The following is a 27550-nucleotide window of genomic DNA, read 5'->3' as shown; positions in this document are numbered from 1 at the left end:
AACGAATGAATACAGTCAACACCACGCTATGGCAGTACAAACTTCGTGGTCGGAAAGGCCAAAGCAGATCTTACAGGTCACCTCCCGATTCCTGGTCTTGAGCTCCTCGCTGACCGTGTGCTCGCCTTCTAGCGCACGGGCACACTCCTAGCTGAGCTGGTCTCTCTCCTTTTGGAGGCGCTCGATCTCCTCCTCCAGATCTAAAGTGATAATTGTCCGTTATAAAAAGCGACAACATAGTTAACTACAACTATTCGGAAATCCGTCTTACTCTTCTTTTCACGGTCCTTATCGGCTAGTCGCTGAGTCAGGTCCAGTAGGTGCTCTTCCTGAGCTGCCTTCTCGGCCGCCTCCCTTTCGGCCTCTAACCGAAGGCGGTCCACCTCCCCGGTCAGGACCTTGTTCTCGGCGACCACACCCTTAATTTGGTCGAAGCACCTTTTTCGGTACTTCGCCGTTTTCATTGTGTCCTGCGGGAATCAAACGTACCACAGTGAACAAATCATGATATATATATATACTCAAGCAAAGTATAAGACCACTCACCTTAACTTCATTAACAAGCCGCTTAGGAGCGCGCTCCACCCTCACCACCTCTTCGGTCTCGGCGATCTCCTCGTGGCCGGCCCAGTGGTCCCCACGCTGGCGCCATACGTAAATGTGTTGGCGACCATCATGGGGATGCCCCTAGATTTCCTCCACTTCGTCATCGGAGGCCGCTTGAGCCTCCTCGCCTTCTGTGCTGCCCCCAGCCACGGCAACAGGTATCATAGGACCCTTACCTGCGTGGGAATCACTGCTGGAGTCGGAGATGGGGCCTTGCTTTCTTCAACCGGAGCAGGGGATGGGACTTTGTGTCCCTCCTCCGCCACGTTGCTCGGGGGAGGAGTCCCCGCGGTGGCATCCTCCCTTGCTGGGGTGCTCGCTCTGGCCCTGCCGCGGGCAGGATCCTCGTCGGCCACCTCCGTCGTAGTAGCAACGGCGGGCTGCTCCACAGGCTGCTCTGTAGCAGTCTGTCCCGCGACGCTCTGCTCGGTGGCAACCGGCTCGGTCATTCTCGAGCTCAAAACATTGCCAGGATCAACATTCGAGGCGGTACTACAAGGAAAACTGAATCTAGAGTTACCACACTGAAATTTGAACCTACGAAAAACTGAAACTTTATAGATAAACTTACAAATCGGAACTTATGTGCGCTGCGATGAAGACCCTTCTCCTGGTCCGCCCAGCCGTTGCTGCTATTTCTATTGCTCCAGCTCGTGCCTGCTCGACGTGCGCGGCAGGCGGATCCTCGGCGACCCGACCAGAGTCACTCGGTGCGACGTCAGGGCGGCTACGTGGTCTGTGGACCAAGGTCGGGGCTCCCTCCTCCTCCTCATCATCGTCGTCGATGATTCTAACCAGCCGGCAGCGCTTGGGTGCCCGGGTGTCCGAAGTCAACCCCTGACCCATCAAAGGGCCTGCGGCCGTCTCCGTGGGTGCCGCTTCTGCTGAAGACGGCTGCACAGCCATCGGCCTCTTACCGGCCACCTTGTTTTCTATGGTTGGTGTCGGCCGTCTCTCTCCCTCATCGATGCTGGTGTATCGGTCACACCGAGCAGTGTCGTCTACTGGGGGATCCACTCCGGTCGGGTGCTCCACACCAGGCGCTAGCGACACATACACCGCCGCTCGGTCAACGTCTCCAATCTACAACACAAGTTGTCTGGGCGAAGTCTGGTCGCATCCTGCCCGCCCTGATACTCATACGCGGTGTGCACCCTTCTCTGACAGGGCATCACTCGTCGGGCGAGGAAATTCCCGACCACCCCTAGTCCATCCAGGCGGGACCAATCGATCAGACCCATCAGCTCTGAAACCTGACCACGGAATTCTGGTCGGTCCGTCCAACTTGTCCTCTTCTCAGGGATGTAACCGACATTGCAGAACATAGCGCTGCCTGGCTCTTCCCTGATGTGGAACCACCTCTTGTACCATTCGGTGAGGGAGGTGTTCCATGGGCAACTGAGGTACCGGTTCTTCATGCCATCATGAAGATTGAGGTATACTCCACCTGCAATCTTGGAGCCTCCAACCGCCCCCTTCTTCCTCAAGCAGAACAGGTTGCAGAAGAGATCAAAGTGCAGCTCTATCCCAACATAGGCCTCGCACAAATGAATGAAAGTGGAGACAAGAAGAATCGAATTTAGGTGCAGGTTGCAAATCCCGATCTCATAGTAAAGAAGTAGACCTTGAAGGAAAGGATGAGCTGGAACCCCAAATCCCCTCTTGAAATAATCTGCAAAGACTACAATCTCACCAGCACGGGGGTCGGGGTAACTCTCTCCTTCCGGCGCTCTCCAACCGCCGAGCTCATGGTTGTGCAGAAGTCCCATCTCGATGAGGTCGTTGAGGGACCTCGTGTTGCTTCGAGATTTCTTCCACTCCTTGGCCATCATCTCGGCCCTTTTCTTTGTGTCGCTCTTTGCCATTTCTTCTTTGCGGAAAGCTTTGAATTCGGACTTAAGGGATTGAGGGTGCTGAGGAAGACGATGGCAGGATGCTAGTATGCGACTGCTGGGTACAGAACAAGGGCACAACTTTGGGCTCTTTTATAACAACATCTCCACCTCTACCACTTCTCGCATTTTGGGGAAGTGGGCGGTCTTTTCGGCGGTTGCGGCGTTTCGGTTTTCAAGAGCTATCGCAGTAAATTTGATAGCATGCACCTCTTTTTATGCGACAGACTGACAAGATGGCAGAATGCTCCCATCACATCATGAGTTAATACGACGATACGATGCTTTAAAAAAATCAATCAATCAAGAAATTAATTTGACGGCTTCATTTGAAGAGTCCGGGGACTGTACCGACCACCGAGCATGATATGCTCAGGGACTGGTCGATAAATCCGTTCATTCGAAGGTCCAGAGACTGTACCGACCACCGAGCATGATATGCTCGGGGACTGGTCGAGAAGTCCATTCATTCGAAAGTCCGGGGACTGTACCGACCACCGAGCATGATATGCTCGGGGACTGGTCGATAAGTTTGTTCATTCGAAAGTCCTGGGACTGTACCGACCACCGAGCATGATATGCTCGGGGACTGGTCGTCTAATCTGCTCATTTGAAAGTCTAGGAACAGCTCTGGCCACTGAGCATAATACGCTCGGCCACTGGTTGATCAGTCTTTTCCATTGTATGCTCAGGGGCTAATAAATTCAAATTGCATCATGTCCAATCGGGTAACTTTACCTTTTATAGACCTTGCTACAAGGCTCATACTTCGCCTTCCAGCAAGCTCGGGGACTACAACAGTACGATGCATCTGGTGATGCATTTCAGTTTTAGAATTTCTATGAAGACTTTTCTTTTTAGACCCTGGCACTGTTGACACTTGCTAACACCACTTGAATACTAGGTTGTCATCCCCAGCATGGAAATAGAGTGTACTATGGTATTTATACGCACACAGATAAATCCGCAAGCGCACGGATACCATTGTAGCTTTTACCTGGTTAAAGGTTTTATCGTATCCACAGGGAAACGGGAGAACTGATCTACTCTCTAACTTAACCTAGATAGATAGATAGGTGTAAATAGGAAAGATGGTAAAATTGAATAAGAACAATATTAAAGGTAGTGATAATATGGGAAATAGAGAGTAGAGCAATCTAGTATATGGGCGATGGTAGGACAATAGAGAGGATAACTATAGTTTCTCTACTTCAAAGGGGTATGTCTGTGACTGGGACGAACCACGTGATAAGAATACACCACAAAGGATGCTTATCCATAGGCCGATAAACGCTACCAATCCTGCTAACAGGAGGTGGACTACAGGGGACCGACGTAACTATCACGTTTACACCTATACTACAACTCTCACCTATAACGTCCTATAGATTAAAGTACTCAAAAGAGTTGTGAACTAGAACTTACATAGATAGTAATTGCATAATGAAATAGAAGTAGATTACCAGAGTCATCCCATGAGCAAGCTTGATTAGAGCTTGATCATGGCGAAGTACAACCGAAAGAAGAACCGACAGGCCGGCCTCTCCTCCAATCCTCCCTCGCTCTCCATCTCGCTACTATCTAGATCTACTCTAGTTTAGAGATGAGAGGAGAGCTCTCATCTCCAAACCCTAGCTTTTGCTCTGTCTATGAATAATGAATAAGGATGAAGGGGTGTCTCCTCCAGGGGCCAGGGGGCCTGCTTATATAGTCCCCACAAGTGAATCTGGGCCGTCGGATCAAACCGACATTGATTGAACGGTTCTCCTTGATCCTTTAGGTCGGTGGAGCATAATCCGCGAGACGGAGCGTGATTGGTGGAATAAGTAGGGGGGGCGCCCTGTCCCCGACCCCGCTCGGCTTCCCGTTCGTTCCCGTGGCTTCTAGAGTCTTCTAGATGATAGAAAATTGCGTGGCACGTTAATATCTCTATGTAAACCCGACATATGGGCCTTTCCTCCATATTTCCTGATAACCCCCTGTAGAAATAGACAAACACCAAAACTCATGGAATTCTGTGAGATAAAACCCTAAGTCTGGGTGTTGGTTGCATTTGGATCCTTTTCTTTATTTATTCGATGGTTAAATTTGATACTTAAGGATCGTCAACAGGCACCACGTTCCTGCGTCACCTACTACCAGGTTTGGGGACTAAGTGGGCACACTTCACCTTACGGTGAATATGCTTGCTTTTTGAGGTCTATACTTTTCAGAAAAAGTAAAGTGGGCACACTTCACTAGGAAAGAAATCTTTTTTAATTAAGAGCACCATGCATTCTTCGAACAACCTGCTTCTTCGATGTTGATGTTGATCAACTGTCTTTTGAGTTGGTGAAAGGTCCTAATATGGCTAGAGGGGGGTGAATAGCCTATTTAAAAAATCTACAAGGCACTAGAGCAAAGGGTTAATATAACAAAAGGCGTTAAGCAATTTTGCTCTAGCTCTACAAGGGTTGCAAGCCACCTATCCAATAATTCTAGTTGCTATGATCTCTAGGCACAAGCAATGGCTATGTCACTACTCTTTATAACTAGTTACAGCTAGCTAAAACTAGGATCTACTAGTTACAACTAATTTGCAAGAAAGTAAAGAGGTAAGGATAATTATACCGATGTGTATAGGATGAACCAATCACAATGTATATCAATATAATCACCGGGAGAATACCAATCACAATATTGACACCAATATTTTTCTCCCGAGGTTCACGTGCTTGCCAGCACGCTAGTCCCCGTTGTGTCGACCAACACTTTGTGGTCCGGCGGTTAATTGGGATTCCACACCCAAGCTCACCACGAGCACCGCAAGGACCTACCACAAGTGAGGTAGCTCAATGACACACGCAATCCACTAGAGTGGCTTTTGGCACTTCACTGGGGAATAAGCCCAAGAACCCCTCACAAATAACACCTTGATTGGGGGCGGACACAATCACCAAATCCTCTCACCAATCAGTAAATCCACGACCGTCTAGGTGACGGCAATCACCAAGAGTAATAAGAAATCCACAATCACAACAATCACCTAGTGCCACAAGAATATGCAGTTTCAAATGCACCTAGGGTTTCCCTCAATCCTCTCTCAGATGAGCACCAAGCTATGAGAGGGAGAGGAGAGGGAGAAGATGCTCACGGGCTCACTGGATCAATCACGTAGGCCTCTCAAAAATCTCTCATAGGATTAGCACTTGGGAGAGATGGGAGAGGGGAGCTCGAGTTCTCTGTTCTCTGGAAAGAAAGAAGTGAAGCGTTCTGTTCTGTATTCGTGAGACAGAGAGATCGCAAAGAAGGGGAGTGCTTGGCCTATATTTCCTTGGCCAGCCAGCTCTCCAACGGGCAAAACAACAGTGCCGTTTGCCACAACGAGCAGCAGCAGGCACTGAGTGACCCTCTGTATTTTCTCAGCACTGGGTCCCATCAAATAAATGAGTGAGCAGCAAGAGCTACAACTTCCCAGCAGTCCACGCGCATGCACTCCTCCAATCTCTATTCTGAATGGACAAGCAGCACCTCCAAATTAATTAAGTGTCTTCTTGTACTTGAGTGGACCACTCTATGAAGAGCAAAGGTCAATGGCTGCCTCCTTTTATCAAGGTGTGTTCACACTTGCATGCAGCCATGTAAATCACCTTTCTCATTCTCTCTCATTTATTATGGCAAGAGCTCCACAACAAGCAACGCATGCAAGCATGGTCCTTGACTGTCATTCCTTCTTACGCACGAGACAGACAGCAAGCAGCAGCTGTAAATTCTTTCAACTGGTTCCAACTAGCTGCAACTGCTTTCAGCTCTTTTTCACCTGCCTGCTGTTGGGCTGCACACTGGATTTAACTGGTTGTGACTGCTTCCAGCTTCTTGCAATTTCCTTGACTTCCTTGCTATTGAGCTGTGCACTAATTTTAACTGGTTCCAACTGGTCGCAACTGCTTCCAGCTTCCTGCAAAAGCCTTCACTTGCTTGCTGTTAAAACTGTGCACTGCTTTTAACTAGTTCCGACTGCTTCCAACTTGTTTTAGCTACTTACAAAAACTTTCAGCAGCTTGCAGTTCTTTTTCGTCTGGACAACAGTTCATCTTCTTTGAACTTTCAGCACCTTTTCAAGTAGCTAATTTCACCAAAATATTCCAAAATAAATTGGACATCTAAATTAGCTTTTCATAAATATTTTTCCACGGCGTTCTCATGCATCTCACCACGTCACTAAGCGCTACGAATATGCAAAAGAGAAACATATTTAGTGGCACTAGATAACCATTGCAATTAAAGATTTCCCCTCTTTATAGTATGGTTATCTATCCTAAATCCACTCACACCCACTAGGTGTCTTGATGGCAAAACAAAATGGCCCTATTAATAATACCTTTGCCTTGAGCCCATTTTATTTTTCTCTTTCTTATTTTCCAAGTTGGAGCACTTGAATATCATCTTTTTGTCACCTCTATCACCATGACCATCATCTAGCTCCATCACTTGGTGTGTACCAATATATCTTTATATTTCACTCATGACAACGGTTAGTACACTGTAAGTGCATTCGCCCCCAATGTGGGTTTTGATAATTAATGACAACCAAATTAGAGACTAACATGTTTATCGAGCATAATCTACAGGTGTTAGTCCATTGATGGAATTGAACAAAAACATTCGGTGAATTATAGCACCCCTATATTTCCAATGGATGAACGGTGTTTCTACTCAAGTGGCTACAAAGTTTTTATTTTTTGCTTGAGTTATAGGAAACGCCGCACTATCAAGAGGGATGGAAATTGAGTTGGTAAGATGAAGATAAGAGTGCTCAGGTCAACTTAGCTCTTGCGCTTGAGAGACACACTTGCACGCACGAAGCACTAGGAAATTTCTTCTCTGCCAGGGTGAGCCGGTAGTACAGACCCTCAGGGCCGGTGGTACCGGCAGTGCCAGCCCTTCTCTTGAGTTTTGCGAGAAAATAAACTACCGGTAGTACCGGGCTCAGGCCGGTGGTACCGGCCAGCACCAGTAGTACTGGTGTGAAACGCCGGTAGTACCGGCAGGCCAAATCTGCGCTGACTTTGGTTGCGGAGGATTTGAACTGCCGGTGGTACCGGCCTTCAACCGGTGGTACCGGCAATGGTCGGTAGTACCGACAAAAGCCCGGTGGTACCGGTAGGCTTATTTCTCGCAAATCCTAGAGACTTCTTACCGTTAGATCTGAGGTAGCCGGTGGTACCGGTGGTTGCCCCGGTAGTACCGGCAGTTGTTCAGGAACTATGTATAAATAGCTCTTCCCTCATTTCTACCCGTTAGCTCTCCCATTCCTTCAACTCTAGATCTGAGAAAATAGTCTCCAAGCTTTGATTCACCCACTCTCTCTCCCACTTTGCTCCTAGACTTCACTCCTTGAGAGATTCGAGCTAGAGAAGTGAGATTAGAGAGTTGGGAGCTTCGATTTGTGACTTGAGCACTTGGTTTCTTTGTCTTGCCGGTTTGGTTTGCATTTGTTACTCTTGGGTTCTTGGAACCCTAGCCGGCTAGGCGTTCTTCGTGGTTGCCCATGTTGATTCATTTGTGAGGGCACCCCGAAGTGTTTGTATAATCCTTTGATTCTTTGTGGAAATCTTGAGCTAACCTGTGTGGTTGCTTGAGGGAGGAGACCTAAGTGGTCGGACCTTCGTGGTCACCTCAACAACGGGGACATAGGAACTCCTTCGTGGGGATTGCCGAACCTCGGAAAAAATATCTTGTCTTGCTGTGGAGGTAGCATCGACTACCCTTGTTCTTGTGTTCTTCTTGTTCTTCCTCTCTACTCCCTTTCATAGGTGAACAAGGGCCGATCTACGTTTTGGAGAAGAACCGAGCCAAGGGAACTTCAACATCATCCTCTACTACATCTAGGAGAGTGGGGTAACTCTCAGATCTGAAATCAAAACTCAATGTACTCTGATTTCGTAGCTCTCATAGGGCGTCGGTAGTACCAATAGTTGCGTCGGTAGTACTGGCTGTCTTACACCGGTAGTACCGACCCAAACTGTCGGTAGTACCGGCAGGCATTTAACTTCCACAACTTGAGCTTTTGAGTTTCAGGTTTTTAAGATACACCTATTCACCCCCCTCTAGGCCAATTAGATCCTTTCAATTGGTATCAGAGCAAGGTTCCTCGTACAAACGCTTCACCGCGTGAGGAGCAACATTGGCCAAGATGGATCCAATAGCACAAAAGCAAATTGTTGATCAAATCATAGCACAGATCACTGCATCCTTGCAGCTGCAGCAACAAGAGCAAATGCAGAAGATGCAAGCAGAGCTTGACAAGATGAGAGAGCTCCTAGGCAAAAAGAATCATAAATCGGGTAGCAAAGATGAAAATAAAGATAGTAGCAAAACATCAAAGAACTACAACAAAGCTAGCTTTGACTATGGTGATTCAAGCAAGAATCCAACCTTGCCGATGATCAATCTTGGAAAACCACCTACATTTGATGGTGTAAGGTACACCGATTGGGCTCATAGGATGAAGCTACATCTCATAGCCGCAAGATGTTGGGAAGTGGTGGACATTGGAGTAAATCCTCCACAAGATCCAAATGAGTGGACACTTGAAGATGAGAGAGACTTTCACCTAAATGCAATGGCAGCCGCCTTGATCTTGCAATGCCTCACTCCGGAGGACAACAACAAAGTAAATGGTATGGTGAATGCAAAGCAAATCTGGGACACTTTGAAGGTGTCATTTGAAGGAGATAAAAGTGTAAGAGTTGGAAACATTGAACTCTTACAAAGTAAGATTGAAAATTTTTGCATGATTGAGGGAGAAACAACAAAGGCCATGTTTGATAGATTCATGTCCTTGATCAACCAAATTAGAGCACTTGGAGCAACAACATGGGATAACAACTCTGCAGCAAGAAAGATATGTAGAGTGTATAGACAAAAGAACAACATGCTTTCTTCCATTATTATGGAGAAAGACAACTACCATACTATCACACATCAAGAGATGCTTGCAAAGTTAATGCACCATGAAGTCTTGGATGATGAAGCTAAGGAAGCAATGAATCAAAGAAAGAGCATTGCACTCACAACATCACATGGAAGTGAATCAAGTCATTGCAACAAAGGGTGTTGCGAGCATAAGCATAATGATAATGGTGATCTTGATAAAGAGCAAGCTATGCTAGTGGAAAACTACAAGAATTACTTGAGAATGAAGAAAGATAATATGAGGAGATATGGAGGAAACAAGTCATACAAGAAGAGGTTTTGCTATGAGTGTGGTGACACCGGCCATCTTGCGGCCGATTGTCCTAACAAAGAGAAGAAGTCAAGATACAATGAGCAAGGTGACAAGAAGTATAAGGACAAGAAGAGAGGTGAAGCACATCTAGGCCAAGAATGGCAATCCGACAGTGACAGTGATGATGACAATGACGATAAGAAGAAGAGTATGGCTGCCCTCGCTATACAAGAGGCATCTTCCTCAACAAACATCTTCACCAACAATGCTTCATCGACCTCTCTCTTTACCCGCACTTCTTCATCACCTAGACTCTTCGCCAACCTCTCCGACGACGACCATGACACTCCTACATGCCTTATGGTAAGAGGAGATAAGGTACCATTTGACTCTTCCACTCACACCACTAGTGAATATGATAGTGATGATGAAGATGATGAAAACTATGCATCAAATCTCATTAAGAAATATGGTAAAGCTGTTGCCACTAAAATCCTAAAGCTCATATATGCTAAAGATAAGCTTGAGTCATGCATTGAGTCGCAAGGGGAATTGCTCTTAGAGGAAAGGGAGAAGAACTAAGGACTTGAAGCATGTCTCTCCAAGGAAAAGGAGAGGGCTGATAAGTTGAGTGTAGAATTGTCTTTAGCCAAAGATGCTAATGAGTGTTTGTCTAAGGGACATTCTTTACTTAATGACTCTTTGGCTAGCCTAAAGAATGATCATAGTTTGGCTCAAGAAAGCCTTACAAGCTTGACAACTAAATATCATGAGCTTGAGCTAAACTATGACAAGCTTTGGACTTGCACCTCTACCATTTCCAAGGATTCCAAAGCTTCAACAAGTAAAAGCTATGAAAGATGCTTAAATGTTGATATAAATGCTTGTGTTACTAACCTTGTTAAGCTAGCAAATAAGGACAAGGAGATCCAAAGATTAAACACAATTGTCAAGATTGGTTGCAAGTGCAAGGAGAAGCAACCGACAAATGTGTTCAAGGCATCAAGGCACCCCATAATCAAGGATGGCCTCGGTTACAATAGGTATAATGGTAAGGCCAATGGAAGAAACATGATAAATGGGGTGGCTTGTGTGAAGTTCAACAAGAGTGTGCCTCTTGTTAACCTTATTGACAAGGTGAACAATGTTGCTACTCCTACAAGTCGACTTGCAAACAACAAGAACATCAAGAAGAAGCAAGTGGAGGTGCCCAAGCAACAAGTGCCTATTTCACACAATCACATTTGTGATTACATGTGTTGTTGGGACAAGGATGGCAAGATTATTGTGAAGTATGTGGGTGCCCTTAAGAAGAGACAAATCTTAAGGAGTGTTTGGGTGCCCAAGTCTTATATTTCTAACCCCCTAGGTCCCATCTCGGGACCTAAAACAAAAGCTTAATCTTGTGTTGTAGGAATACTCCTCCGGTGGACCAAAATGGGTGCTTGATAATGGATGCACCAATCATATGACCGGAGAGAAGAACATGTTCACCTCCTTTCAACCAAATCAAGTTGCATGTGAAAGGATTGTCTTTGGTGACAATAGTAAAGGAGATATCCTTGGTTTGGGTAAAATTGCTATCTCAAATGATAATTCAATTTCAAATGTATTACTTGTGAATTCGTTGGGATACAATTTGTTGTCCATCTCACAACTTTGTGAGAAGGGTTACAATTGTCTCTTTACGGATAAGGGTGTAGAAGTCTCTAGAAGGTCGGATGCCTCTATTGCTTTTACAAGTCAACTTAAGGGCAAGCTCTATCTAGTTGATTTCTCATCTAGTAGAGTGGGGTCCAAGACTTGCTTAGTGGCAAAATCTAGCACGGGCTGGTTATGGCATCGCCGTCTAGCTCATGTTGGGATGAGGAACTTGGCCGATCTTCAAAGAGGTGGATACATCCTAGGACTAACAAATGTTTCTTTTGAGAGAGATAGAATTTGCAGTGCATGTCCAGCGGGAAAGCAAGTTGGAGACAAGCATCCCACTAAGAACATCATGACTACATCAAAGACCACTTGAGTTACTTCACATGGACTTATTCGGACCCAATGCTTATATAAGTATTGGAGGTAACAAATATGGTTTTGTAATTGTTGATGATTTTTCTCGCTTCACTTGGGTGTTCCTTTTGAGATATAAAGGTGAAACCCAGGGGATCTTCAAGAAGGTTGCAAGTAGAGCTCAAAATAAGTTTGAAGTGAAGATCAAGAAAGTGAGAAGTGACAACGGGATAGAGTTTAGAAACACCAACATTGAAGCTTTCCTTGATGAAGAAGGCATCAAGCATGAGTTTTCAGTTGCATATACACCACAACAAAACGGTGTGGTGGAAAGGAAAAATCGAACACTCATTGAAGCCGCAAGAGTAATGTTGGATGAACACAAGATCTCCGAAAAAGACTATTGGGCGGAAGCCGTTAACACGGCATGTCATGCTATCAACCGCTTATACCTCCACAAGTTGAGGAAGAAAACCGCCTACGAACTTCTAACCGGTAAAAAGCCTAAGGTGGATTACTTTAGAGTTTTTGGATGCAAGTGTTTCATACTTAATAAGAAATCTAAAAGCTCTAAGTTTTCACCAAAGGTTGATGGAGGTTTCTTACTTGGTTATGGTACTAACGAACATGGCTACCCTGTCTTCAATGAGACCACCGGTCAAATTGAAATAGCGGTAGATGTGACTTTTGATGAAAGCGACGGCTCTCAAAAGGAGCAAGTCAGTGCTGAAATTTTAGGTGAAGAAGAACCATCTCATCAAGTGATAAAAAAAGCTTGCTACCGGTGAAGTGAAACCCATTGAAGAAGAAGATGATGATGCACATATGCAAATTCCTCATGATCCAAATTTGCATCATGAGTCAAACAATTCCCATGATGATACTTCCACTTCAAGAAGGGGTCATGACTTAAGGGAACAAGCTAATCAAGATTCACCACAAGCTCAAGACCCAACCAAGGTGGTGATCGAGACAATCAAGATCTTGATTCTCCAATCAACCAAGACTATGAAGATGAAGATGATGGTCCAATTCAAACAAGAACAGCAGTGCCTCACCCAAGAGTTCATCACTCCATCCAACGAGATCATCCCGTTGATAGCATTTTGGGAGACACATAATGAGGGGTAACAACACACTCTCGTTTAGTTGGTTTTTGTGAATATTACTCTTTTGTCTCCTCGATGTTGCCAAACAGGGTGAAGAATGCTTTGAAGGACCTGGATGGGGTGATTGCCATGCAAGAGGAGCTAAACAACTTCACCAATAATAAAGTCTAGTCCTTGGTGGAAAGACCCAAGCAAAATGTGTTAGGTACCAAATGGGTCTTCCGCAACAAAGAAGATGAGTATGGCATGGTCACAAGGAACAAGGCAAGGTTGGTAGCCAAAGGTTTCAGTCAAATCAAAGTTGTTTCAAATGGACGTGAAAAGTGCATTCCTCAATGGCCCCCTCTCCGAAACCGTGTATGTGGAGCAACCGCCGGGTTTTGAAGATCCACATCATTCCGACCACATCTACAAGCTTGACAAGGCACTCTATGGGCTTAAACAAGCCCCTAGAGCTTGGTATGATTGTCTCAAGGATTTCCTACTCAAACAAGGGTTTGAGATTGGAAAAACTGATCCCACTTTATTTACTCACAAAGTCAATAATGATATTTTTATATGCCAAATATATGTCGATGACATTATATTTGGTAGTACTAATGCGGACTTCAGTGAGCAATTTAGTTGGATCATGACCAAGAGGTTAGAGATGTCCATGATGGGGGAGTTGACATACTTTCTTGGATTTCAAATCAAGCAACTCAAAGATGGCATGTTCATAAGTCAAATCAAGTACACCATCGACATGCTAAAGAAGTTTGACATTGACAAGGCCAAACCCATAAAGACACTGATGCCAACAACCGGACATCTTGACCTTGATGGAGACAACAAGGCCATTGATCAAAAGGTATATCATTCAATGAATGAATCTTTGCTTTACCTTTGTGCATCTAGGCCTGATATTATGCTTAGTTGTGCATGTGTGTATTCAAATAGGCAAAAACTCTTGTGAAAAATTGTGTGAATCTTTCAAAATCTATTTTTCACAGCTCAAATGTGTCCATAGTTATGTAATGGCTTCATGAAATCTGGACAAATTTGAGTTGGTTTGAGTATACTATATGGTTCACCTCCTTTAGAATTTCTGCTCACTGGTTTTTTTGACCTACTGCAACTTATGACATTCAAGCATAACTGGAACACAGAGGTTATTTGTCAGTTTTGGACCACAGTTTACATTGATGTACAGCACAAGATACTTCACTAGATGACTGAGGGCCTTCACTGTCAGTATGATTACCACCAGTTCTCCCACCTTTTTGGGTTTGATCACCATGTCTGTGATGCTCCTAGCTTATATGGTCATTGTCCAAATGGTGTGGGCAGGGCTGATTTCATTGAAGCAGCCTTGATCCGACTAAGGCAAATGGTAAGACAGAAGGTCTAAAGTCCTATTTCTATGTGCTCAACAATTTGCTCCGTGCTACTATTGACACAAAGGTTGGTGATGCTACTTCAGTTCAGAATCATACTCCAACCATCCATGTTTGCTTTGGGCTTAAGAAGAGGTTTAGTGTGACAGATCTCTTGTGGCTTCACATTGAGGAGGGTTCCTAGACCTCCAACTAGTCCTTCCCTATGCTCGGTATCTCATGTATATCATTGAGCAAGTCACTGGCTTTGCAGTTTAGCAAGACAGCAAGCACCTGGACTGGAATGTCAGACGTATATATGCTAAGTCCAAGCAAAAGGGAAAGGGCTAGCAACAAATGCTAGTGGCAACGGTGCAGCACATGATGATGAGGTGTAGTGTGACACTGAGTTTGAGCAGCAGCAGGGTTTTCAGTGAACCGGTGCCTTTGATGCTGATGATGATAATGTTGAGTAGTTCACCTACTGCCTTTGCCCCTTGGAGCTTCATGAAGACTACCCTTTTTGGCATTTGATGCCAAAGGGGGAGTGTTAGGCTTATCTCATATGTTATTAGGCTTGGTATCAGGAGGCTTGGTATCAGGATTATCTCGTGTGGTGAACCATGTGGTAAACTTAAACTTTGTGTGTGTGATGGTTGATTGTAAGCTAAACACTTTTATTTCATTATTATATCCTGCTTGTGTTAGTTGTTTTGGGATTGTGTTGATGCAATGTTGTTTATGAATGGTTATGATAAGCTTTAAGTCCTTTTCTTTCTTGCATAACCATTCAAGTTCTTTCTTTTTATTCTTTGTGATATATCTTGTCATATGCATCACACTTTATTATCTCACACACACTTAGGCACCCCACGGATTCCAAAATTTAGGGGGAGCTTGTTCTTAATGTATGCCATCTTGATTCTAATCAAGATTTGAAATTCCGAATCCAATGCATACATTAAGGGGGAGCTCAACTTGATTTTTGGAATTCAAAAGCTTCAATTCTTTCAATTTTTATAAGCCTAAGTTGGTTGTCATCAATTACCAAAAAGGGGGAGTTTGTAAGTGCATTCGCCCCCGATGTGGGGTTTGATAATTAATGACAACCAAATTAGAGACTAACATGTTTATCGAGCATAATCTACAGGTGTTAGTCCATTGATGGAATTGAACAAAAATATTCGGTGAATTATAGCACCCCTATATTTCCAATGGATGAACGGTGTTTCTACTCAAGTGGCTACAAAGTTTTTATTCTTTGCTTGAGTTATAGCAAACGCCGCACTATCAAGAGGGATGCAAATTGAGTTGGTAAGATGAGGATAAGAGTGCTCAGGTCAACTTAGCTCTTGCGCTTGAGAGACACACTTGCACGCACGAAGCACTAGGAAATTTCTTCTCTACCAGGGTGAGCCAGTAGTACCGACCCTCAGGGCCGGTGGTACCAGCAGTGCCAGCCCTTCTCTTGAGTTTTGCGAGAAAATGAACTACCGGTAGTACCGGGATCGGGCCGGTGGTACCGGCCAGCACCAGTAGTACCGGTGTGAAACGCCGGTAGTACCGGCAGGCCAAATCTGCGCTGACTTTGGTTGCGGAGATTTGAACTGCCGGTGGTACCAGCCTTCCACCGGTGGTACCGGTAATGGTCGGTAGTACCGACAAAAGCCCGGTGGTACCGGTAGGCTTATTTTTCGCAAATCCTAGAGACTTCTTACCGTTAGATCTGAGGTAGCCGGTGGTACCGGTGGTTGCCCCGGTAGTACCGACAGTTGTTCAGGAACTATGTATAAATAGCTCTTCCCTCATTTCTACCCGTTAGCTCTCCCATTCCTTCAACTCTAGATCTGAGAAAATAGTCTCCAAGCTTTGATTCACCCACTCTCTCTCCCTCTTTGCTCCTAGACTTCACTCCTTGAGAGATTCGAGCTAGAGAAGTGAGATTAGAGAGTTGGGAGCTTCGATTTGTGACTTGAGCACTTGGTTTCTTCGTCTTGCCGGTTTGGTTTGCATTTGTTACTCTTGGGTTCTTGGAACCCTAGCCGGCTAGGCGTTCTTCGTGGTTGCCCGTGTTGATTCATTTGTGAGGGCACCCCGAAGTGTTTGTATAATCCTTTGATTCTTAGCGGAAATCTTGAGCTAACCTGTGTGGTTGCTTGAGGGAGGAGACCTAAGTGGTCGGACCTTCGTGGTCACCTCAACAACAGGGACGTAGGAACTCCTTCGTGGGGATTGCCGAACCTCAGGAAAAATATCTTGTCTTGCTGTGGAGGTAGCATCGACTACCCTTGTTCTTGTGTTCTTCTTGTTCTTCCTCTCTACTCCCTTTCATAGGTGAACAAGGGCCGATCTACGTTTTGGAGAAGAACCGAGCCAAGGGAACTTCAACATCATCCTCTACTACATCTAGGAGAGTGGGGTAACTCTCAGATCTGAAATCAAAACTCAATGTACTCTGATTTCGTAGCTCTCATAGGGCGTCGGTAGTACCAATAGTTGCGTCGGTAGTACTGGCTGTCTTACACCGGTAGTACCGACCCAAACTGTCGGTAGTACCGGCAGGCATTTAACTTCCGCAACTTGAGCTTTTGAGTTTCAGGTTTTTAAGATACGCCTATTCACCCCCCCCCCTCTAGGCCAATTAGATCCTTTCATACACATAGGTTTCATCAATTATCCAAAACCAAACTAGGGCTTTCAATCTCCCCCTTTTTGGTAATTGATGACAACCTTTTCACAAAGATTTTCAATAAAATATTTTTAGGTTCATGTTACTTGTCCAAGCATTTTACCATGTGTAAAGGATATGGACAAGTTTCATAAACCCAAATTGGTAGCATTCGCTCCCTCTACATATGTGCTAAGAGTTTGGATTTGAAAGCTTTCACATATGCTTAGATAGGAAACATAGGAGACAATGACTACCAAATGATGCTAAGGTGTAAATAATAGACCTTTGAAGCGTGATACCAATCGGAGTTGCCATTTGAACACCATCCTTAGCACCATGTTAGTTAGATAGCTCTTGCAAACATAAACACTAGATACCTCGTGAGATCAACATTATAAATAAGGCTCTAGTACCACTTGTAAAACATAAAACATGCAAGGTACATCTAACTACCATTCTATACATGCTAGTTTTTCATTTCATCAATCAATTTTACAACTAGCATACATCACACAAGCATGTATTAAAAAAAATGCTATGCAAGCAAGCATATGTAATGCACATCCAAATGCAACATACAAGTTTATGAGCTTGCTCCCCCTACTTATGTGCTTCAAAATAATTTGACCCCCTTCTTTTATCAAAACCTGTCTTTGTGAATTACTTCTCCCCCTTTGTCATCGATGACCACAAAAGGTGAGCTCAAATTTTAGATAGGTTGTGTGAAACCATGTTATGTGAGGATCATTTTTCCAAATTTGGTTCAATCTAGATTACTTGCCTAAAATATTTAACTCAGCTTGATCCAATGACAAGCTTTTTCACACCTCATTTCAAGGGTTATCTTGACAATGTTGAGTTAAACACTTATAGCTCATTTTCTAGATCAAACACTAGGATTGCAAGCCCACAAACATGTCATATGCTACCACTAGATCATTTCAAACATAGAAGCAATAGTGGTACCATACAAGCATCAAATTCATTTTATTTTCATGAATGAGCCTAGGACATGTGAGGAATGACTAGATGCACTAAGCAAATCCTTAGCAAAGGATGGATGACATGTCAATCAATTTTACCTTACTTTGCTCGAAGGAGAGGCATGTCATATAAGTGGGGGTGCATCAACACATATTTGAGAAATCCAATATGTTCAATTCATTCCTTAGCTTGCAAAACCTCTTCTCATCAAGTGGCTTGGTGAATATATCGGCAAGTTGATCTTCAGTGCCCACACTCTCAATACAAATGTCCCCTTTTTGTTGATGATCTCTTATGAAATGATGACGGACATCTATATGCTTTGTTCTTGAATGTTGAACTGTTAGTGAGCTTCACTGCACTCTCATTATCACATAGCAATGGCACTTGTTTGAACTTGATTCCAAAATCATTCAAAGTAGCCTTCATCTCCACTACTACATAATTCACCACTTTGAATTCTCCTAGAGACACACTAAAAAATACAACCCACGGTCATGGTCCAAACTAAATACACCCAACAAATTGCACACAAATGTCTAACTTTCAAAATTAAGGGAGGAGATTAACTCTAATCTCTTCTCTCACTCACTCACTCACATCGAAGGGCCAGAAACGCTGGGATCAAACACAGGCCCTCCACGCTCAGCCAGGCCAACGCACACCCCTCTGAGCGAGAAAGAGTTCCCGGTAACCGAAAAGCCACGCCTCGATTCCTGTCCCGAGCGCCGGACGCGTCGGCGTTGCCTCCACCGCCGCCACAACACGCGCCGAGCCGGAGACGACGACGCCAAGACGCAGCTGACGCTGCCGCCGCCGCCAGAACGCGGCCACCGCTAGGACGCGGCCTCCGCCGACGCCGCCGCTAGGACGTGGCCGCCGCCGTGGCCTCCGCCTCCGCCAAGACACGGCCTCCAGCCACCGTCAGGACGCGGCCTCCGCCAACGCCGCCACTAGGACGTGGCCGCCTCCGCGGCCGCCAGGACGCGGCCTCCGCCTCCGCCAAGACACGGCCTCCAGCCCCGCTAGCACGCGGCCTCCAAGTGCCGACCCAGGACGCGGTCTCCGCGCGCCGACACAGGACGCGGCCGCCGGTGCCAGACGCTGAGACGCGGCCACCGCCGCCAAACGCTGAGACGCGGCCGCTGCAACTTCTGTCACCGGCGCAAACCAGTAAGCCAAATGCCCCTATTGTGTTCATACCAATATAATGCTGATCTCTTCAAGAAGTTCATGAAAATTGAATCATAAATTGGCCTTGAAGTCCCTATAATTTTTGTCATATTTCTCCTATGGTATATTACTGGTTACCTATGGTATATACTGGTTATGTGTTCTTGATATATTACAGGTTATCTGTTAATTACCGAGATCCATTTCAAACCATTGGCTACAAATTGTCTACAGATGGTTATGTGTTAATTACTGTTGTCTTGAAGTGCAACCCATGTCTACAGGTCTGCGATGGGTGATCGGCGAGAAACCCGTCCTGCATTTACCGACATATCAAACACTGTCGGACGTAAAGAGGGAATAGAGGAAACAGGTATGTGCATGACGATTGATACTGATTAGTTTGCATTTTTTTTTGGAACTCATGCCACAATATATTTCTCAGATGAAGAGAGAATAAAGAGGGAAGAGAGGAACAGAAAACAGCGTGAATACCATATCGTGGAAGAAGAAATAATCAAAAGAAAAGAAGATCCATTTATGTGACATTTAAATTCACATGAGTGGAGACAATATAGATAGCTGATTGCCATCTCAACTTACTTTTGGCATTTTACTGAGTTTCTATGCAGTTTTATATGGCAACTGTTTGTGCCTTTAGAACTGAAGTCACCATGCAAATAGAAGGGGAGGAAGGAAAGGTGACATCTAAAACTGATCTCACCCAACATTAGAAAGAAAATAAGTCATGCATGCCTCAACTTGATCCCGAGGGAGTTGTGGTGGGCACCGAATCACTTCAAGGGGCGGCCAAAACTAAAGTCACACAAGACAATGGTAACCACTGCTATAAATATTACGAACCATTGTTAGTGTCAAGCAAAAACTCATGCTTCAGTAATATTTTTACAAGAAGAAGAAGTTGCCATGGAGAAAGTACAGGGAGTGAAGGTCTGTGATGGCTAATTCTGCCATTTATTAGATATAATTGGACTATTCCTTTATATATTGATGGCCAATACTTAAAATGTGAATGTTTGTTGTAGGTTTTCCTTCCAAAGCAGATGTCACACAACAAATGGGTAAGCTTTGTGTTCTATGTTACAAAACTACTGTTGGTGTCAACAAAAAATAACTAATATTTCAGTAAATTCCTTAAAGATCAAGTTGCAATGGATATAGAAGAACATGAAGTGACCGTGGGTGTTGACAACATTGGAAAAGAATATGAGCTGGAGGGAGTTGAGGTGGGCAATGACTATACTTCTAGTCCAATTCAAGTGCCAGCCAAAGCAAATGTCACACAACCAAAGGGTAAGTATTGTTATCGGTATTATAGACTATTGTTAGTGTCAACAAGAAAACTCATGTTTCGGTAAAATAAAATTGCTTACAGATCAAGTTTCCATATATATAGAAGAACATGAAGTGAACATTGGCAGCGTTGGAGAAGAATGTGAGTTGCAGCCATCCCAGTCACCTCATAAGAAACAAAAGAAATCACACACGGATCAAGATGAGCCCGATGGAGTTTTGGCGGACACCGGATCAGTTCAAGTGGAAGCCCAAACTCATGACACACAACAAAAAAATGGTAAGGTTATCTGCATTACAAATTGTACTATTAGTGTCGAGAAGAAAACTTATGTTAGTGAGTAAATTTTTTTTTAATTATTAATATACAGGATATCATGCGGTCTGTGGATGGTAAACTTCATGGAATATTGGACGGGATCTTCCCTCTCTGATGAAGTAACTCAGGTAGTTCATATATGATGCATATTGAGTAGACACTTATATATCATCTACGCATGTGGTCAAGGATTTTAATATTATAAAACTTAATCCTTATAACTACTTTGCAGGATGATATCAATAATTTTAGGTTTAAGCTACCTGCTATATTATGGGATTCTACATTAAACATTAGGAATGTACACCGAGAACTCAAACAACCAAGTGGTGACGGAGATAGTCCAAGTGATGTTGAAATTATTGATATTATGACCGATGTGCCTAAACCATCTACCAGAATATTCTTGAACAGAGAGGAATTGTTGCATCGGGTGAGCACATACATATGGTCGATTGATAATCAAGAGTGGTTAGAGTAAGTATTTTTTATTTTTAATTGGTCGATTGATAATAATAATAATAATAATAATAATAATAATAATAATAATAATAATAATAATAATAATAATAATAATAATAATAATAATAATAATAATAATAATAATAATAATCAAAAGATGTGATCAACTAATTCTTTATTTCATCATCGTCTTTGTTTTCTTAGCAAAGAATGGGTCCTGAGCACCATACCATATCCGATCTCTATAAATCTCAGGACAATCAGAGATATTTTAGATAAAAGCAAACCCATGGATAGTGGATGCTTCAATATGGCTGTTCGGACGGTAGCATCCAACGAAGCTAGGTTTATTATAGTAGAAGACAAATGGTGCTTCATGGATCTCAAGTTTTGTGTAAGTTCATATAGCTGTTCACTTGTTATGTGTAATTAATTGAATAATACTAATTTTGCAAAAAAAAATGAGCAGGATATATCTCAGATTGGACGAGATACACGGTGTCGTGACGAGATAAACTACGAAGAGCTAGCAGGATTGTTTGAATGTTGGACCCCGTGCTACTATATTAAAGACTGCAGCACTGTAAGATAATATATATACATATATTATTTAAAAAAATTAAAATACTTTATTTTTGCACTTATATCGTGCTCATTTACAGGTTCTATTGCCATATCATCGAGATAGGCTCTATATTTTATTCATAATAGATATGAGGAAGAAAATAGTCTACATTATGGACCCGCTTGCTCCTAAACTAAAGTACACAGGCAATGATAGATGTAGTCCATATCTAACTACATTACATGATATTGCCTATCATTTCAACCATGCCATGAAATTGGCAAATGCTACATGGAACATTGATATTTCTAAGTGGCATCCTGAAGTTCCAACATGGACTCCAAAAAATTATTCCTGGTAAATATAACTTATATTATGTTACATCTTTCTCATCAAATAGTCATGTCATTTAGCTACCATAAATAAACACTTGCTCTTCTCTAGGAAAGTGTCTGGCTTCCTTGTATACAGTTATTTAAAAGAGTGGGACGGAAAAAGATTGTTTGTCCACCCTGTAAGCATATAAACTATATATCCTCTATGTAAATTTTATCGAATGCATAGCAAATTAATAAGTTAACTTACTATCTGCCATTCACAGGGTGGAGATTCGCTGAGGACGAAATGTTTGGTGGACATTCTACAGAGTAATCAAAATGAACGTGCAAACATTATCCCTGAAGAGCTTGGAGATCTACTTAAGCAATTAGGAACTTATTTGTAGTATAAATATATGAGACATAGCTTTATTGTTCCTTCTTATTCATGAGTGTATTTTGGATTTTATTAATTATCATACGCAATTGTATAAACTATGAAAAATATATCGTTGTTTTGTTGAAAGTAGTTGTTTTTATTAATTATATCTCTAAAATAAAACAGTAGCAACGCACGGGCACTATACTAGTCCAAAGTAATTGAGCACAACAACTACCAGCTGAAATATACTCTACTTCGGCAGTTGAAAGTGCTACACTATTTTGCTTCTTTGATGACCAAGATACAAGTGACCTTCCCAATAATTGACATGTGCCCGATGTGCTCTTTCTCTCAACTTTACAACCCGCATAGTCAGAGTCAGAATAACCAATCAACTCAAAATTTGCTCCTTTGGGATACCACAATCCAACATTTTGTGTATGCTTTAAGTACCTCAATATTCTTTTTGTTGCCTTCAAATGACTTTCTCTTGGTGAGGCTTGAAACCTAGCACACATGCATACACTAAACATCACATCCGGCCTTGATGCAGTCACATAGAGTAGGCTTCCAATCATAGACCGATATAATTTTTGATCCACCATGTTGCCACTAGCATCACTATCCAAGTTTCCATTTGTCCCCATAGGTGTACTAATAGCTTTAGAATCATCCATTCCAAACTTTTTGAGCATGTCTTTGATGTAATTGCCTTGACTCACAAATGTACCATTCTTCATTTGCTTAATTTGAAGACCAAGGAAGTAACTAAGCTCTCCAATCATGGACGTCTCAAACTCATTTGCCATCATATTTCCAAACTCTTCACAAAATTCTTGATTGGTTGAACCAAATATAATATCATCAACATAGATTTGCAACACAAATAAGTCCTTGCCTATCTTTTTAGTGAAGAGAGTGGTGTCAACCTTACCCATAATAAATCCTTTAGAGAGTAAGAAATCCCTTAACCTCTCATACCATGCTCTAGGTGCTTGTTTCAAACCTTACAATGCTTTCTTCAACTTGTAAACATGGTTGGGGTACTTGTCATTTTCAAAACCGGGAGGTTGCTCAACATATACCAACTCATTTATGTACCCATTCAAGAATGCACTCTTCACATCCATTTGATATAACTTGATGTTGTGGGCACAAGCATAGGCTAACAAGATCCTAATTGCTTCCAATCTAGCAACTGGGGCATATGTTTCACCAAAGTCAAGACCTTCAATTTGTGTGTAACCTTGTGCTACTAATCTTGCTTTGTTCCTTATCACTATCCCATCTTGATCTTGTTTGTTTCGAAAGACCCATTTGGTTCCAATCACATTATGATCCTTAGGCCTCTCTACTAACTCCCATACTTGATTTCTAGTAAAATTGTTTAGCTCTTCATGCATAGCATTTACCCAATCAACATCTATCAAAGCTTCTTCTATCTCCTTTGGTTCAATGGATGATACAAATGAGAAATGTTCACAAAATGATGCCAATCTTGATCTAGTTTGCACACCTCTTGATATATCACCAATGATATGATCTAATGGATGATCTCTTGCAATATTTGTTGGTTGGAGTATTTGCACTTGATTTCTTGCACTTGGTTGGTCATTTGATTGAGATGATGAACTAGCTTTATGTTGTTGATCTTGCACTTGAGATGATGAACTAGCTTTAATTTGGTCATGAGACTCACTAGCTTGCACATTCGAGGTAGGAAGCACTTGATCTTTGTCATCTTCAACATCAATTACCTCTCTTGGCCTAATATCACCAATTTCCATTTTCTTCATTGCATCGGCCAATTGTGTGCCTCTCACATCATCCAAGTTCTCTTCTTCATCTTGAGAGCCTTGAGTTTCATCAAATTCAACATCATGTACTTCCTCAAGTTGACCACTTCCCAAATTCCATACTCTATATGCTTTGCTTGAAGTGGAGTAACCAAGCAAGAAGCCTTCATCAACTTTCTTGTCAAACTTGCTCAATCGAGTTCCCTTTCTCAATATGTATCATTTGCATCCAAATACTCGAAAGTATGATATATTGGGCTTTCTTCCATTCAATATCTCATAAGGTGTCTTCTCTAGAAATGGATGACAATAGAGTCTATTGCTATAGAAGCATGCCGTGTTGATTGCTTCGGCCCAAAATGAGTGACTCACATTGTACTCACTTAGCATTGATCTTTCCATATCAATTAAAGTTCTATTTTTCCTTTCAACTAGTCCATTGGATTGTGGTGTATACTTTGCTGAGAATTGATGCTTGATTCCTAACTCATCACATAGCTCATCAACTCTTGTGTTTTTGAATTCACTTCCATTGTCACTTCTCACTTTCTTGATGGTGGTTTCATACTCATTTTGCATTCTTTTGATGAATAACTTGAAGATGTCATATACTTCACTCTTGTCACTAAGAAATGCCACCCAAGTGTATCTAGTGAAATCATCCACAATCACAAATCCATATTTGTTGCCTCTAATGCTAGTGTATGTTGTTGGCCCAAATAAATCCATATGCAACAACTCAAATGGCTTACAAGTACTCATGATGCTCTTCTTTGGATGAGTGTTGCCAACTTGCTTTCCAGCTTGACATGCACTACAAAGCTTATCCTTTTCAAATGTGACATCCTTCAAGCCTCTAACTAGATCATGTTTCACTAACTTGTTGAGTTGCTTCATTCCAACATGACCAAGCCTTCTATGCCATAGCCAACCCATGCTTGATTTGGAGAGCAAACATGTTGACAATTGAGCTTCATTTGTGTTGAAATCAACAAGATAGAGATTGCCATATCTAAACCCCTTGAAAGCAATATTTGATCCATCAACACTAACCACCTCAACATCATCAATACCAAATATACACTTGTAGCCAAGATCACACAATTGAGCAATTGAGCAATTGATAGCAAGTTGAAGTTCAAGCTCTCTACTAGCATCACATTGGAAATGGACATATCATTTGAAATTGCAATCTTGTCGAGACCAATCACATCACCTCTACTATTGTCACCAAATGTGATACTCCTCACATCACCATCATTTTGCTTGATTTCTTGGAACATTTTTGATTCACCGGTCATGTGTTGAGTGCACCCACTATCAAGAATCCAATGCCTTCATCCGGCTTTGTAATTTACCTACAAAACAAATTAATGTTTCTTAGGTACCCATACTTGTTTGGGTCCTTGGAGGTTAGTGACTAAGCTTTTTGGTACCCAAATGGCCTTCTTCTTTGGACCCACAATTGGTGTACCAACAAACTTAGCATGCACACCCTTCTCACCCTTGGTAAGCATATAACAAGAATCAAAAGGAATGTATGGTACATTAGCAATTTTCTTGTTCTTGTTCATTTTATTACAATTATGCTCTAAATGCCCAACTTGCTTGCATTTCTTGCAAAACCGACCATCGCTTCTCACAAAGTTAGACTTTGGAGTTGCAAAGGCCGCCTTGCCCTTCTTGGGGGTATAGCCCAATCCCTCTTTGTTGAGAGAAAAGCGTTGGCTACCCAAGCACTTGAGCAAGTGGGCCTCACCGCCATAGGCCTTGCCTAGAGCGTGAGTGAGCTCATCCACCTCCCTTTTTAGGGTCTCATTCTCAATCATAAGTGATGTATCACAAGTGAAACCATCACTCATACTTGAGCTTGAGTTGGTTGTGATGGATGAAGAGCTACAAGAAGGGTTAGTTTGTGATATAATAATAGATTTATAAAAAGATTCATCCATAATATCACAAGTTACTCCAATGCTTCTAGTCTCCTTCACGTCCTCCACATTTGCTTGATCAAGAAGAATAGAGTGAGCTTTTGCAAGCTTGGTGTGAGCATTCTCAAGTTCCTCATGGTCTTCCTTTAGACACTCATGAGATGCTTGGAGCTCCCTAAGGGACTTCTCAAGATCTTGGACTTTCTTGAGTAAGCCCTTACACTCTTTTCTCTTCTTTTGGAAGCCTTCATTTAATTGCTGACATATGTCCATGAGCTCCTCCTTGGAAGGGTCCTCATCATCATCACTACAAGAATCATCATCATCACATGCATCATCATTATATGTTACCTTGGTGGCCTTAGCCATGAGGCATGTTGATGTAGCATCATCAAAGAGAGATGGTTTGTTGGTAATAGCAACACCACCGAAAGCCTTCTTCATGGCCTCCAACTCCTTCTCATCATCACTATCTTCATCATCATCGGCATCACTATCCCACGTGACAATATAGCCACCACCCTTCTTATTCTTCTTGAAGATCATTTTCTTGGACTTCTTCTCCTTCCTCTCATTTTTGTCCTTCTTCTTCTTGTTGTCGTCATCATCATTATCAAGATGTGGACAATTTGCCACCACAAGATCGGGGCTCTTGCATTTGAAGCAAAGCCTTCCATTGCCATTGCCTTTGGTGAAGTCTCTTCTCTTTCTTGCACCATAGCCCTTCTTCTTCATGAACTTGCCCATCTTGTGGACTAGAAGAGCCATAGCCTCATCATCACTATCAATCTCTTCCTCACTTGGCTCTTCTTTCTTGCTCTTGCCCTTGGAGGAGGATGAAGCCTTGAATGTCATACTCTTCTCTTTCTTGTCTTTCTTTTCCCTCTTGTCATCTTCTCCTTCACTAAGATCATCATTGTATTGAGCATCGGTCATTATGTCACCAAGCACTTCATTTGGAGTTACCTTGCTCAATCCTTCTCTAAAGATCATTCTTCTCAAAGTAGAGAATCTCTTTGGCAAGCACATGAGGAACTTATGCGAGAAGTCCTCATCCTTCACTTTCTCTCCAATGTTCTTGAGATCATTGACAATCACTTGGAGTCTATAGAACATCTCCGGAATGGACTCAACTGTTTCCATCTTGAAGTTAAATAGCTTGTCCTTGAGCATGTACAACTTCGCACTCTTGACATTTTGGTTGCCCTCATATATCTCAATCAATCTTTGCCACACTTCACTTGCTTTCTCAAGATCTTTGATTTGTTCAAACACTTTTGAATCAATCCCTTGATATATGGCATTGAGAGCGGCATTATTGCATTGTTGGTTGATTTCATCCTTGTCGGTGAGATTGTCGGGATCAAGGATAACAAAGTCATTCTCGGTCACATTCCACACTTTGGTATGAATGGTACCAAGGTGCATCTTCATCTTTCTCTTCCATTGATCAAAGGATG

General features: G+C 42.8%; 1 long non-coding RNA gene across 1 annotated transcript; it reads left to right on the top strand.

Moving 5' to 3' along the window:
• On the top strand, positions 20060-20500 carry LOC110436856. The gene is made up of 3 exons (XR_002454725.1): positions 20060-20086; positions 20166-20318; positions 20422-20500. It is a non-coding gene; the product is annotated as an uncharacterized LOC110436856 (long non-coding RNA).

The sequence above is a fragment of the Sorghum bicolor genome, chromosome 7, assembly GCF_000003195.3.
Source record: "Sorghum bicolor cultivar BTx623 chromosome 7, Sorghum_bicolor_NCBIv3, whole genome shotgun sequence".
NCBI lineage: Eukaryota > Viridiplantae > Streptophyta > Magnoliopsida > Poales > Poaceae > Sorghum > Sorghum bicolor.
Note: the sequence above shows the minus strand (reverse complement) of the source record. Positions and strands in the feature narration are given on the sequence as shown.